This window comes from Motacilla alba, chromosome 4 (genome assembly GCF_015832195.1).
Source record: "Motacilla alba alba isolate MOTALB_02 chromosome 4, Motacilla_alba_V1.0_pri, whole genome shotgun sequence".
NCBI classification, from domain to species: Eukaryota; Metazoa; Chordata; class Aves; order Passeriformes; family Motacillidae; genus Motacilla; species Motacilla alba.
Genome location: NC_052019.1, coordinates 31,198,470 through 31,214,380, shown reverse-complemented (window position 1 = coordinate 31,214,380; position 15,911 = coordinate 31,198,470). Strand labels below are relative to the sequence as shown.

At 39.3% G+C, this 15,911-nt stretch overlaps 2 protein-coding genes across 43 annotated transcripts in view; one reads left to right on the top strand and one right to left on the bottom strand.

Annotated features, from left to right (window-relative positions):
* SORBS2 (sorbin and SH3 domain containing 2) overlaps window positions 1-15,911 on the bottom strand; it is a 194,812-nt gene that overhangs the window by 143,499 nt on the left and 35,402 nt on the right. For 8 of the 39 annotated variants that reach the window (XM_038134791.1, XM_038134792.1, XM_038134793.1 and 5 more), the window contains exon 1: window positions 3,361-3,517. The exons of 2 other annotated variants lie outside the window; for them this stretch is intronic. The gene's annotated coding sequence lies outside the window, so the exon portion shown is untranslated. 29 more of the 39 variants (XM_038134772.1, XM_038134781.1, XM_038134789.1 and 26 more) reach the window with 16 other exon arrangements.
* Window positions 4,389-15,911, top strand: part of TLR3 (toll like receptor 3) — an 88,940-nt gene continuing 77,417 nt past the window's right edge. The window contains exons 1-2 of one of the 4 annotated variants that reach the window (XM_038134824.1): window positions 4,389-4,553; window positions 15,703-15,809. The gene's annotated coding sequence lies outside the window, so the exon portion shown is untranslated. Of the gene's footprint in view, window positions 4,554-12,639; window positions 15,810-15,911 lie in introns of those variants that run through there. The other 3 variants (XM_038134823.1, XM_038134826.1, XM_038134825.1) reach the window with 3 other exon arrangements.

The following is a 15,911-nucleotide window of genomic DNA, read 5'->3' as shown; positions in this document are numbered from 1 at the left end:
CGTACCCTAACTCGATAACCGTGTCTTCCCTGGGCACATCCCATCTGTATTGCTGCTCACAGGCTGGTCATGTATGTAAGTACACTGAGAAGAGTCCACAGGCTGAGGATAGACAACACATTTCCACAGCAGATCTTATAAGGTTACTGTGCTCTACACACCCCATGATTGGTTGATGCTTATCACTGTTTGCTCAAACCTGATTATTTTAAACAAACAGCATACCAAATAAGCTGTTACACCACTTCATTTTACCTCCTTCGGTCATCCTGGTCTCTTATTTCTATTACTATTTCCACCTGCTACTATGACACTGCATTTTAGGATTTATCTGCCTGTTTTTGCTTTGATGGTGTTCTGTTTAAGAGCTACACATGAACCCGGAGTCACCTTCTAAGGTCATCTGTCTAAAAAATGTTTGAAGCGACTGTAATGTTAAAGCACAACAGCTGATGTTATTTACATCTCTGCTGACCAAGAGAGAGCCTGACTTTGGATAACCTAGAGGCTTTCCAATAATGCATAATCACCTCTTGATAAAAACCATGGCTCCACTGAAACCTAAAAAACTTCCAGACTTCAACTAGAACTTTACACTACCATTTCTAATACCAAAGTTTCCAATTTGTCCTATGTTATATTATTGTCAAGGTCTTCTTGTAAACCTTCCGTTTACAAGAATACCCTGTAAACAGACCTTATAAGTACACTTCAATTCGTCATGAGAGGAAAAATGTCCCTCTCCATGCATGCCCATTTGATTTCTACATCAGTGACCCAATTCTAGGCCTTTAAAACTTACATGATGTGGAATTAGTTTGCACTGGATACACTCATTACTTGGTTGCAGTTTCTTACCTCTAACTCATTTAAATTCTTCCTCCACATCAGATTCTATTGCAGTACCTCCATGACCACTACTGACAGTCACCGATTTGATTTACAAATAGATCTGATGGGATCAGATGTTGCCAAAGAGACAGTAAGGAAGCAGGGGGAAGCTGGGAATCGATATGAGAAAAATAGGAGAAAGGAGAAAAGCAACAAAACAAAAGGAGAAAAGCAGAATGGAAAGAGCACAGAATATTGGTTTAAATAATACTGACTAATAAGATGCATCTATCAGCACCTAGTGGGTGCACACAGTTTAGTGATTAGTCATTGCCAGTCTTCACTTGTTTTCCTCAAACCATAAATTCTTCATAGTGAGAAGAATCCACAGTGAGAATCAATTCACCCTGAACTGCAAGATCCTTTACTTTGTAGACTGCTATATGCATGATGTTATTGTTGTAACAAAATCTCCCTCTTTGTTTGAGATGTTCATCTCCCCAACATCTTCAACACTAGCTTTGCTTGTTTATAATTTTCCTCATAATTACAGACTCAATCATAAATATTCATGCAGTACCACACTGTAAAGGCACATTCCACTTTCTAGATCACAGGTGAAGGCAGTTCTCTAAACCACTTACTGTGTGACCCCTACACAGAGGCATAAAGAAGTTGGTGTGAGTGCATTCACCAAAAAAAACAGAATCCTGAAATGGTTCAATTAAGATGGAGCTTTTCTAATGGGGAGAACACATAGTAGCAATTCAATTATATACTGCTGTTTCCAAATGCAATGTCTCACTTGGTGGATAGTTGCTGATAATACTTGTTCAAATGCCTTTGCAGGATATATACAGAAACAACACTGGAATTTGGCTCCTAGTTACAGAGTGCTGGTTACTAATTTAACTATAAAGATACCAGACCTCAAATTCTTGATTTCATGCCCACTCAACTGTCCAAACAAATGGCTCATCTCAGTAGGATTTAAATCCACATAATTATTAAAGAATGCTTAAGACCAAAATATCATCCTATTTCCTATAGATGCAAAGTGAATCAGAATATTTAGATCAGTTTTCAGAATAATTTAATGAATTTCATTATAAGAGAATTCAGAAATTGTATTAGTGCATAAGAATACAGTTGGTAGTTTGGAAAATGCGACTTTAAATAGAAACGTTATCTGTCCTGAGGGACTGAGGTTTTATTGACCTAGGTTTAGCTATAGCAAATGTGTTGTGATTAATAACTACTCAGAACAATTCATTTTGCACTGAAAAATCGCCAGCATTAACACAGAGTCCCTATCAGAAGACCCCTCCCATTCCTACTAGTTCCTTATATACATCTTAGTGTTTTTATTGTCTCTACCTTCAGTAGATTATCTCAGAATCCCTGGGATTGTTCAATAAAAGTTTAACCGTCTTGTGCTATTAATGTGCTGGTGCTCCATGTGGAGTGCTCGTTTCCTTCCTTTTACCGAACGCCAAACGGAGCGACACAATGGGTGTGTTGTGCTCTGTCTAGCACGGAACGTGCGATATCTTTAAAAAGGAGGTGTGAGCTGGCTTTAATACCACTGCTCTTAACAGCACAAGTACCACAAACTAATCAACCACAGCACTGGGGCATGCAGTCCATTGAAAGCTGGTGAAAAAGCTGCTTTTTATTATGACCTACATACTGCACAACAGCAGTCGGACAATTTAAATCTAACACTGAGGCTGAACACAATGCATGGAATCCACTAGTGATGAACTCTGCGATGTAAGGCACACATGCTCACGAGTGCTATAATATTTTATTTTACCCACGCTATGCTGATAATAAAAACCACAATGACAATCCAAACAAAAATATAATCCTTGCCTTTTAGTAGAATTATCTACTAAAAAAATTACCATCTATCGGAAGCATCCTTCTGAATCAGCAACCATATGGAACAATACTCACATCGAAACGTTTAAGGACAACGCAGTCAGATCAATGGATTCAGCAACCACCCTAAACCAGCCACCGACCCAAGCCAAGGCACAGATACCGAGAGCCGCTTGTTTCCCGCACGAAGTTGTGCCCAGCTGTGCCACAGACCTGCACCAGCCCGTGCCCAGGTACCTCTCCCGCAGCAGCCGAGGCGCACAGCGGCTCCCTTTTGTGGCCGAGTCCAGCGGCAGCAGCTCGCCCGGCGGGAGCAGCCCGGGAGCCGCAGCGGGGCCGGGCCGGGCCGAGCCGCACACCTGCTCCTGGCAGCGCCGCGCCCGGCGCCAGCCGCGCTCCGAGCGCCAGCGGCGACTCCCGGGCCCTGGGTCCCGGCTGGGCTCCGAGCGGCGGCTAGCGACCTGCCGAGACAGCACTGCGGAGGAGCCCTGCCTTCACACGACAAGCCCCCGCTCCGCTGCCTGACAGCAGATATGCAGCATTATCGCCCCGCATTCCGCCTCCCCCGAGCAGCGGCGGGAGCGGCAGCCGCCAGCCTGTCAAAATGGCAGCTCGCGAGCCCGCTCTGCCGCCCGCACTACTCACTAATCTGCCCGTTTCTTCTGCGTCCCCCGGCGGGATTTTTGTTTATTCCCCGGTATAGCACAGCATAATATGTCACATTGTTTTCCATAAGCAAAATGGCTGGTCCCCTCGGCACCGCCGCAGAGCGCTCATTGGGCTCCCCCGGCTTGCCGGAGCCATGGCAACAGCCAACAGCGGCCCGGCCCGCCCGCCCCGGCTCCCGGCACCGCGCCCGCCGAGCGCCGCTGGGCAGCGCGCCGAGCGACCCGCGCCCGCGGGCTGCCCAGCGCCGCCTGAACGCGGCCGGGGAAGCGCCTCCGATGCGCCGAACTGAAGCGCCAAAATTGACGGGGAGCTGTATAAGCACTCAGGGTAAATAATCGTCCTGACTTAGGAAATGGACATTAGGGATAGCCATTGTACAATAGTCAGCTGGTTTTTCAACAGTAAAGCCCGAGTACCCACTCATTCACAATAAGGTAACCCCTGACATCACAGTTCTTAGCGTTCGTAAACACATTGGTTGATCTTGAAGGGCTAAAGGTTGCTGCTTGTTAGATGATTTTCAAAGATTGTGCATTGCCATCACCATGTAAACCAATTTTATTCTATTTAGAATAACACCTTTTTTAATTTCAGTTAGAAGTAGGAAGAAAATGAGACATTTGTGAAGAATTTAAAACTGCTCATAAAAATTTCTGCTCTTCGAGACCTGTCATGAACACGTATTTCAACTGCCTAAGGAGTCAGGAATATAAGATAGAGAGCACAAGCAACACCCATCAGCCTAAAGTTGTCAAAAAGTCATTTAGAAGCATTAAATGTAGCTAAGCAAGCCTACTGCATTTCATACCCGAGAGTTCTGAGTATTGGTCAGAACTTCCCAGTCGTTAGCAGGGATTGACTTAATACATATATAAAATGATTGCATTTCCTTGTTCAGTTATACTTTTCTGGGGCTTCAGCAGATTTTTTACCTCTGAATACAATTTGTAGACAAAGCTCTGCTGCTCCACCCCTCCAAGTGAATTTGCTGCTCTCAGGATCCAAGGGCAGTGGTGTCACTGTGGAGTCCTGGGCAGAGTGCTAAGGTCCACTTGAGTGGATTTTACACATTTCTTCCTTCAGCATCTTCATTCTCTTTTCCTAAATTTCTCTGAAAGTGAGTACTGAGCTCTGTGAAAGTGACCTGGGAGGGGCTCACAAGGAAACAAGTAAGTAAATTCTGTTTAGAATTCTGAGGTGTTGGAGCTGAAACATTCCAGTATATTTATACAGGTGCTTCAACACAAATGCTAATTTAGTCTTGTTTCTTTGTCTGTTAGCCTTCTTAAAAAAGATGGGTGGATGTCCACATCTCTCAAACTGCAGCTGGGGCTAAGAGTCTGCTCTAGCATCCTGTGAAAGTACCCCCAGCTCCCGTGACTCAAACACATACTTTTGGTGCCATGACTACTGTTCAACAGTCATTTTTTGATCAAAAAGGGATGTCTGCTGATTTGGCAACCCAATTCTGAAGCTTTTGCCTGGAAAACATTAAACTACTGAAGTAATTATTTACATACCAAGTATTAAAACAAAACCAGCCTGCATTACAAGAGCACCGTTTCACCATGATTGGTTCACTAACTTTTTTTGTTAATAAGCAACATGAGACAGACTGCACATCCAGTCTCTTTCTTTTTAATGCATTGATACAGTCACTGACTTTAAAAAGAATTAAAAATGCTCTTCAGTAAGGGAAAACACAAACAGGTTTTCTATCACTTTATTGCACTAAGTGCAGTTACTATCACAGTACTCTCCACAGACAGACTAAAATAGCTTTTGGAAACATAGAGGCCATGAGTTTTTAAAGAATATGTTACAGCTTGGAAAGGTTTCAGGGTGTTTGTCCATATCTCTGTATCTAAATATATGCAGGCACCTGAAAGTACAGTAGAAGTATATCCATTAAAATGTTTTTGCACTTTTTTTATATAAATAAAAACGTGTCTTAAGATTTCAAGTTCATAATTCATTAACTAGGGATCTAGAACTCTGTCTGTAATGCAGGCACACTTTGATCCAGAAAAGGCTGATGGAGCTTTTTCCTGCAGTATCTCATAGGACTTAACAATATACACATACATCCAACCTTTCCTTCTCTTCAGTTTCATAAGTGATTAGGCAGAAATTAGAAGAGGCTTAACCCAAGTGCAGATTATGGCTCCAATTCAGCAAACAATTAAAGCACAAATTGTAAGAAGCTAACGTGAATTTACCTAAAAGCTCCACAGAAGTCCTTGAAACAGTTTCTGATGCATGCTCTGCACAGTCATAAAATTTCTTCCGGCAAAGCCCACTAAAACTATAACGTCAAAGGATGTGAACTGGACCCAGAGTGAAGCTGTGAGACTGAGTAACCTCTGGTAGTCCCCCAGGCTCAGTTACACTGGCATGTCTGTGCTTCTAGGAAAGCTCCAGAACCAGGCAGCTGAAATCGGGGCTGCTAGCATGCTCTCCTTACATCAAAATGCAAGTGCAAGGCATAGAGTCATACTGACCCTACGATGAGTATTTAAGTGCTTAAAGATAACCACTTGCCTGCTGTATTAGAACAGAGCTGAAAATAGAACACATCATTTGGTATCTTTGCTCAAATCCTACTCCCACAGTAATTCAAATGAGCTTCCTGATCTCACCTGCAGTACCTGGAGAACAGTTGCTCATACCAGAGCAATCAGAGCTGAAAGAAAACTAGTATTCACCAATTCTTCACCAGAACGTTGCTAACAGTCTTCAGTTTTGGGACAGAAATAACATTATTCTCAGCCTTATCTCTAGATACTTGTATCAGCATATCATTCATCACTGTAGTTTAGCCTGTCCTGCTATTTTCCTTCACAAACTGGTTTTCAGCTGTCTCAAACCAGCTCCATACAATATAAAACATAGATCTCCATTAATGCAACATTTAATTCTTAAGTCAAGAGCTGTAATTTGCATACAATCCATTAAAAATTCATTGGTTTATGAATAACTAATTTGCATTCTAGCACTGTTTTAAAAGCATGAACAGTAACGTATTAAAAGGCATTTTCACTCTTGGACAGGAAATGTCAAAAGAGCAGATCCTAACTTAAGAAGAAATTACTACATTAAAATCAGCATTTCACTTATTGCAGGGCATTATTCCTATGGATATTAACAATCCAAGTAGAAATACACCTAGTGTTCAGCCTTCCTGAATGTCATTAGCAATTACCCATCTTTCTGACCCTCATTCAATTTCTGTAATCACTTGATGGTATGTTGAAATGAGAAAGACTTATAAAGGCAAATTGGACTGTTATAATCATAAAGAAATCATCATCTATCAAAGTTCTCAAATTTAAACAGACTGATTTTTTTTTTTTATATTGTTTGGTCAACTTGCTTGAATGCAAAGCAGTAGATAAACACAATGAATACCTGTAGGTGGGCATGCTGAAGTACAGGGTAGTTAACATTGTTTTTCCAGGGTTCCAGGTGATGACAACCCTATGAAAAAAAGCACTGATATCCAACACCAAGACATTACTATAATTAACTGCTTGAGACACAACCTGTAGATGAGTAAACTGAAATTCAGACATAAAGAGTTAATTTTATCCAGGGTCAAACTTGTTAGTAGCTCCTCCAGCTACTGAACACTGAGTGCAACTCTGGTTATTGGCTTTGTATTTTCAGATGATGGCAGAGAATTCTACCTAGATTGAATAGAGCAATGAGTTGATTTAAGTATTTAAGGTGTGTCGTGCGCTTAAATAAAACAATCACAAGAGCATTGCAAAAACATTTTCTTGAGTGTATTTGGGAAATTCTTATCACAGGAAATATATTCTTTTATTCTGAGTTGCCCTTTAAGACACATTCCTCGCCACATGAGCACAGCCATAGAAAAAGCAGAGAAGAGAGAACTAACTTTGATTTTCTTAATAACAAATATTTAAAAATTTTAAAAGGAAACCCTGAAGCTCTTTTGTAATTAATTAGAGATGAAAGAGTCTTAACCTAATAAGACTAGATCCCTCATGTTTTATATCAGGGTTAAAAATACTAGTGAATTCCTGGAGCAATTTCCACACCATTTCTTATCCTACATTTAGTATTTTACTTTCTGATGTAATTTAGTAAAAAGGCAACAGTGAAAGTATAACTGCCTCAAATGCAAAATACAAAAATAAAATTAAGCTGCTTTTTAGCTGTTTGAATATACAGTTTTGGATTAATTTTTGCTTCATTTTAAGTAAGATAAAAAGAATCTAAAATAGACTGACTATTTTTATTTTCTGTTTGCTTGGCTATGAAATTGGATTATTTAATGCATTATATAAGTTAAAAAGCAATACATATATACACACACACACACACGCACACACTAAAACACACATATAACTTTGTTTTCACTTATCCCAAGAAAACACCTCAATTTTTATGGTACTGAGCAGATTTTAAATCAGAAGAACTATAGCATGGATAAATATTCCATTTTCAGATCTTTAAGATGGTATTTGAGAGAAGAAATGTGAACTTGAGCTCAAAAACACATAATATTCAATGTGCTCCCAAAAATGAATGCTTAAACATGCAGTTTTAAGAGAAAATAGCAAGCCTTCAAATCAAAACTAATACACAGAAAGGAAGTGTCTTAAAGTTACCCTCAGAATTTTGGAAATAGCACCAAGAAGTCAACTGTGACCTAAAGTTAAACAAAAAATGAGAAACTGCTACTGAAATGCACTGTGCTTTTCGAGAATGCCAAGGATATTGTCAAGACAATTAATAGTTTATCTGGCCAATTTGTATTTGAAAGATTTCCAGTCCTGATTGTGTCATGTACTAACAGTTCCATTAAATAACTACATTAATTCATAGCCCTAAGCAAGAGTTCAGATGAAGTCCTGAAGAACACCCCAGGCCACCTAGTTTCCAGAACCCACAAAAGCAAGTTTTGCCCTTGTTATGAACTGGAGAACCCTACAAGCCTGAGTTCCTGTGAACATCAAATTCCAGTCTCAGTGCAGAGGCCTGAATTGCTGACAGTGCTGGAAATTTTATGCTTCCCACTCTATTGGAAAACCAAACTTGGCAGCATACATTATGAAGTCTTATTGCACATTCTACACTTCTGTAGAAAAATATAAACTTGAGACTGATAGCTAAATGATGAAAAGGAACTGTTTTCTCATCTTTTCTCCAAGAGTAGGGCAAACAGAATTCTTAAGTGAAAATTTTATTAACTTCTCAATAAGAGGTTCCTCACATATTGCAATTTATAGAGGAAGCATAATGAACAAATATCCAGGACAGAGGTTATTCGTTATTGCCCCTGCTTAGCCACCAACAGCCAACTCTTCTGTGTTGAAAATTTGTATTTCTCAAACATCCCTTTTAGGTATTTAGGAAGATAAGGTGTCAGTCTCCAAGCCTCCTCTTTCCTCCATTTATGATACATAAATCTGAAACTTTTACCTACCCCTCTATTGTTATCCTTCATCACCTTCTCCTTACCTCAAACCTGAAGCCACATCCCTGGACTATTGCCGCTGTCCTGCTGAACTACTGCCCCTTCTCCACTGGCATCACTTTCTCCTCCTTAAATCACAGCTTCAGCTCTGTAACTCCTTGAGAGCAGCTTCCAGAAAGCCTCAGGCCCTTGTATTCCCAATTTGCTGTCACTTCATTTCAAAACCTTGCTTCATACCATTTCATGGGCTGTTCTTTCATACTCTAGTAATAAGGATATGCATTCCTCTCCTCCATTTTGAGAAACAATTCTTAGCGTCTAATCACTACATTTATGCAATACCAATTGTGAGAAATGGAAAAAAATGGCAGGAAGAGTTTGTTAATAGGAAAATGGGGCAGGAACATTGATTTACACATGCTGCCCACAATTCCTGAAAATGTTTTGCAAGAGATTTTTACAACTGCCCTACACCTCCTCATGAATCCTACCACAGGTCTGCTTGGCACAAAGACCTAAACCAACACGAATCAACCCAAACTGTTCTATTTCTGTACAACTTGAACTATCTAGAGATAGCTGAGTCATTGCTAATAACTAGGATGGGCGTTGTTACTCTTTTTTAAAAAAATTAGTTGTTTGTCCATATCTATGTTAATTTTTCCCTATAGCCTCAATCTCTTTCAGCCACCTGCATTTTGTTGTATTTTGCCACCCCTTGCACTACTACCCAGCAAAAAATAAGTATGCTTCTTAATATACCTCTGACCAATCTAATTTTGTTCAATCTGGCATAGGAAAAACAAAGAAGAAATTAAGTAATAAAATCAACCCCAGATGATCTCTTTCCAGCTCCCCCACCCATTACTTTCAACATTGCACAATGCTGAGAATCAGCTTACTAAAAATAGAGAGTCCTTCCCTAGACATGACCATACTTGTGGCTCTCATCTCAGAAGAGTTGTTCTTGCCTGATTAGATTGGCTTATTAAGTGATAGAGAGCATGTTGGGTTAGTCCAATCTGTCTCTGACTCTCCTCAGAGCTAACCAGAGAACATGTAAAGATCTGCCCTTCATTACAGTTAGACTCCACACACCCTGAATTCAGCATTTTCTCATCTTCACAGTCCCCCCTGGAAAAATTACTATTTAAAATCTAAGCTCAAAAGTATCAGAAAGAACTGCCAGTAGCTGTGGTATTTCAGATCATCATGTATTAGAAGCAATAAGATTTTGAAAGAGCAGAAGAATGGGAAGATCAGCAGCAAATAAGTATGATAAAGGCAGCAAACCACCATATTTTTCCAAGTTCTTTGAAGACAGGAAATTTTAAATAAACTTGGAAAGGGGACTTTAATTTTATCAATTCTGAGAACTTGGCAGCATCTCTCTATGCCAGATGAGGTCACAAATCAATCTCAAAACACTTCTGACAAAGTGTAAATACCATAGCAGGGTATGTCTAAGTCACGCTAACATGTCTGGCTGGCATAACTACAATAGCAGAGTTGATAAGGTAGCAACCGGCTTATCCACAGCATTCTTTTCATGAAGAGGTCATTTCTTCTTTTGTGCTAGGAAGTGAAACAATGCCAAAGCATTCCAGAATTGCTTAAACAAATAGCAGCATCTACCTCCACTTAGAGGTTAACAGTTTGTACTTTTTTGGTAGCTTATTTATTTTCTCTAGGGGATAACATAACACATTAGGAACTTTAGCAGACCACCTGCCAGATATATCCTTTATTCTAGGAAGTGAATCAGCTTTTTTGTTACAGTACTTCTAAATTACAATTGCCTTCCCATTTGGTGTGGCCATAGATTGGCTTCTTAAACTTAATGTAACACTCACTTCCTTTAAGCCTGAACTGACTTTCAACTCTGTCTTAAGTTTTGGTCGTGAACAGTGTTCAAGCAATAGGTATAAAATTACAAAACATGACTATATTAAAAAGTCTGCTGCCAGTTTTCCATCATGTACCTCACTTACATTAAGAGTTTATCATAGAAACTTAATCTAGACTTCACACTAGAGTGGGGAACGGTGAAATATTCCAATAGGAATGTGATCCTTCTCCTCTCCACAGTGCTGGTGAGGCCAGCCCTGCAGAACTGGGTCTGGTTCTGGGCTTCCCTGTGCAAGAAGCCTTTAACTCCAGACTTAGAGACTACTGCATGCAGTAGTATCCAGCATCAGAGGCAACTGGCGCAAAGTGAAACACAGAAAAGTCTGTCTGAACATTAGAGAACACTTTTTTAACGTGAGGGTGACTGAGAACTGCCACAGGTTGGCCAGTGGGTGTTGCATTTCTGTTATAGAAGATACTCAAAAGCCTTCTGGATTACATCCTGGACAATTGACTCCAGATGGTCTTGCTAAAGCAGGGGGGTTGGGTCAGACAATCTCCAGAGGTCCCTTCCAACCTCAACCATTCTGTGATACAAGAAAAACCAATTGTCTAAGTTTTTGTTTTTCAATTACCATAGATATTTATTACTCTCTGGCACAAAAATTTAGATCTTTGATTTCTCCAAATAGAATCAGACTCAGATCAGTGAAACACAAAAGGTAGTATCAGAATCTCTGATATAAGAATGGTTGGATTCTACAGACTCCTAGCATTTAACTTCAAGGAAGCAGCAGTGGAGAGTTTGCTCAGCATCACTCTCTGAAATAAGCTGCAGATTTAGTGTGGGAGGGGAAGAACCACTGTATATAAACAAGAGGAAAGAAAACAAGAGACTCAAATGTATTCAAGATTTAGAAGCTCACAACACTCATGTTGTTTCCATAGCAACTAATATACTTGAAAGCAGAGAAAAACAGGGTGAGGATTTTAAAGGACAGCACCACATACAGATTAAAAGGAGATACTGCCCACCCACTGATAATGTGAGGTTTGGACGGATGAAATTATGCAGTTTATAGCAAGAAGTATCACTTGTTAAGGGAGTCAAGATCCAATGAAACTACTCTACTGACAAAATAAGAGTGAAAGAATAAAAACAGAACAGTGAAACACTCCTGGTACTTGACAGCCTATCTTCCAACTCTTTAGCAGGCTAAAACCAAGATGAACAATATACTCCCAGTTAATGCAGTTGTGCCTTGGGCACTCACCACTCACTGTCAAAGGTGGTGTCCAATGTTATTTCCCTCATTAGTCAGAATAAATGACCCATGTGACTCCTTTCTCTTCCTTTCTCTTAAAGGAAAGACAGGATAAAGTAGATAAGGAGAAGCATACATTGCACTGAGCTGAATCAGATGGCTCAATTGGTTTGCAGTGCTTATGTTTTTATAGCTTCTTACCCATGCAGTTGATGGCATTGATATAATTACCCTTTTCATTAAAAAACAAAAACAAAACCAAAAACAAACAAACAAAAAAAAAACCACAAGCAAAGAAGAGAATTTATACTTTTTGAGGTTAGGCAAGACAAAGGAAGACAATGTCAGTTCTAGAAATAATATGTAGTAGTGGAAAAATGCTAGGTAATAAAGATGGAGCTATAATTCTGCTGGATCAAGGCCTTAACTGGTCTCTTTTGCAGCAAATACTAACAAAAAGCATAAAATCCCTGAAAGTATAAACCCCTGTATACAATTCTTCCATTTATCACCATTTCTGAGAAATGCAATAGCATAAACTTGTAATTTAAGTGCTGTCTATGCTCAATAAATGGCTTTTGCATCAGTGGCAGAAAAGCCTTATGAACTGTATATTTCTACTTCAGAACTTTCAGCCACACTTTTGCATCAGTGGCAGAAAAGCCTTATGAACTGTATATTTCTACTTCAGAACTTTCAGCCACATAAAAGTTACTTGGGAGGCAAAATCCAATTTCAAGCTAATTAGCCACACAGCATAGCTGTATGCAGTTTCATCATCACACATGTCCAGGGACACGCACCAAAGGAATTCCGAATGCTAAGTGCCAGACTCCTACCCTTTGTAACTGACTTTTCGGGAGCAGGATCACAAAGACATTCTTGCTTATCAGAAAAAGGGAACGTCATGGAAACATCAGTCTGAAGCAAAGCTCCAGAAGGGTGGTAACAGCACTCTTGGGATCTTCAGAGCTCCGCAGTTCATGTCTATGAAATGAAATTAGTTCAGTGTACTGTTTTCAAATATTGGTTTGGTGTAATAATAATTTTCAAGTGTTCTGCCAATAATCAACAGATAAAGTCAACATCTACCTAAGACCACTTCAGGTGATTTGTTCCTCATTTGGAATTTCTTTCAAGTGCCTTATCTTTTTAGAAATCAGTATCCCAACATCCATACAAGAGGTAGAATACATAACCAAACAAAATCTACAGTAATTTCCTAGATTGATATATTTCGATATTAAAATTATGCAGAAAATTCTGGCACTGGACTGCTAAAATTTACTTTTGTTATTAGAACAAAAAAAGGAAAAAGCCTGATTTTTTTTTTCTACCACAGTGGTGAAAAGGATGTAGGTGGGGACTATAATTGACACTAATTATTTGTAGGAAAGGTCAGGGTTACCTTTTACCAACACTGTAAGGCAGCAGATTATCTGTCACATCTCTGGAACACAGTCACGAATTTGTCAGTGACTAAAGGACAAACAGGCTCTGGCTAGCAATCAAACCTGGCAACGTTCAACAACACAGCACAGCAGATGTCTTTTTAAAATAGGTAAATGGTAAGGCACTAGATAGTGTAACGCTAGATAGCTGTAATGCTGGAAAAACGTTGATAAAAGCTACTGTTGAAGCACTTAATAGGTGACTTGGCAGTATGAGCTTCTCAACATTTGAAGAGCTAAAAAGAACAACTATATCACAAAATTCCAACTCAGTTTTGAACTCCCTCAGAAAGTGTTCAGTTTCTACAGGACATGTTATTTAATTTATTTGATACATTGACACCATTTTGAACAAAAACTGCACATAAAAGGTGTAAGACAGACAGCTATGTCAAGATATCTGAAAAATAAAGACAAGATTGGGTAGTTTAAAAATATATAATACCTCAAAAAATTGAGGGGAATTTTGTCTCAGAGTCTCAGGAAATACCCTTCTAAAAGTTGAAAATTATCATACCATATTACAATTACAATTATTATTGCTGCTGAAAAATCCAACCAGAGATCAGACATATTGTTTGATAACTGATTTGTTAATGGGATACTCAGTGCTCAAGAAAAATGTTGTTTGTTATTTAGTATGTCCCTGGAGAAGTTTATTGTGCATTAAGTGAAATGAAAGCTCCACCACTGAGATCCTCTTACTGGCTTTTCAGAGAGTGGAGTTTACAGTGATGATGCAGCTCATTTCCAAGAAGCATTGCCTCAAATTTTAATCTCAGAACCACGAGAATGGAACAAATCCATATGCCCATGCACTCCTACTTAACAAGTTAGCTTTTCCAAACAAAATCCATAAATGAAAGAGTAACAAATTCAGTGAGACATCACTGTATGTAATTTTGGCTGTATATGTTGTAATAGCAAAAAGCCCTTGCTTTTAGTGATTACCAGTCCATAATTAAGTGGATAAACTTAATGTATAAACTTAATTTTTTTGGAGTAGAAAGAGTTCATTTACAGTTATGCTATGCAGTTCTGCAGCAGCCAGTTTAAATGCCATCACCTCCAGCTTTTGCCTACAGGTACATACATTCAGCAGTCAAAAAATGCTGAGAGACTGCAGTGGAAAATCCTGACACCACAACTCTTCTTGATGCTGAGGGATGCTACGTACCGGGGATCATAACACCCATCTGGGCATTTCCATTCTCTGAAATTCTTTAAGTAACTCCACAAAATTTCATGCCAAAGCAGCAGTTCTGGGGAAAATTTCTGATTTCCTCAGATGTTTCAGGGTCATGTTTCTAAAAAGGAATTTTGATCGGGAAAGAAATCAATCACTTGGGCTCTCCAGATAATGGTAGTTTTGATTAGTAAGAATTTAGACTAGCAAAACAGAGAGAAAGATAGTTATACAGACTGGTTGTCCTGGTGCATAGCAGTTGCCAGCTTTCCTTCCTTTCTTGCCCAAGAACACTACAGAATTGTGCTGTTCAAGCTTCACAAAGCAGATCGAACCCTGGCTCCTGGTTTTGCAGTAGTTAGTTAGCAGTAGTTTGCAACATGATACTTCCCAAGGGAAACACCAAAACTTTTCTGAGTTCTCCTCAGCAGAGATAGAAGGATGTTTGTGAATCAATCCAAAAGCATTTTGAAGCACAAGTGTCAATAACTGCAACGAGCAAACTGAAAAAAACCGATTCTGCTTTTAATTTATAACTGACCACCTTTAGCTGACAGCACTTTGCTTAGTGTAAGCCACAGGTCTCTCATGCTTATCAGGTAGAGTTACTACTTTTAATTCCAGTGCAACAACACTAAAGCTTAAAAGCAGAAGGGTTGACAAATCTTTCTGACTGACCACAGGGCAGTGGCCCTGCATGACACTACTGTTTTCTGACAGGCCTATACCTTTACCCATAACTCACTGTAAATGTCATGTTTTCATCTGGTTTTTGCTGATTGTATCTGAACAAGAAGCATGCTATTACATCTTCTCTCCTCAAGGAGTGAAAAAGCAGGACAAGATATCCTTTCTGAATAGCTGATCTTTTATTTAGGAATAGAAAGATGTCTTAGTGCAAAAAATTAATAGAAAAACCTGACTTAAATTCAGAGAAGGCAGCCAGGCTGATCTAAGTAATACTCAATTTACCAGTCCTATGTAAGGGTTTCACTAGATGTGCATATGTTTGTATCTACAACATACTTATAGCTGTCAGTGTCTGGAACTCAATTTTAACATTCATTCAACCTTTTTTGTGTTTACCTAGCTAATCATCTCAAAGCATCTCAACTTTTCCAGAGCTAAAGATTTTCAATGACTTCAAAATGCCTGAAGCTGAAGAAAACCTGAACAATGTTAGAGCAATGAAGAAGCTCTTCAAAGATAAAAATACTGCCACTTTTGAGGTAGGTAAGCAAGCATAGACAAGCAATTTGCCCCAAATCATTTAATGGGCCAATGGCTACAACATAAAGAAATTTTACCTTCCTGCTTTTTTCACCATTTTT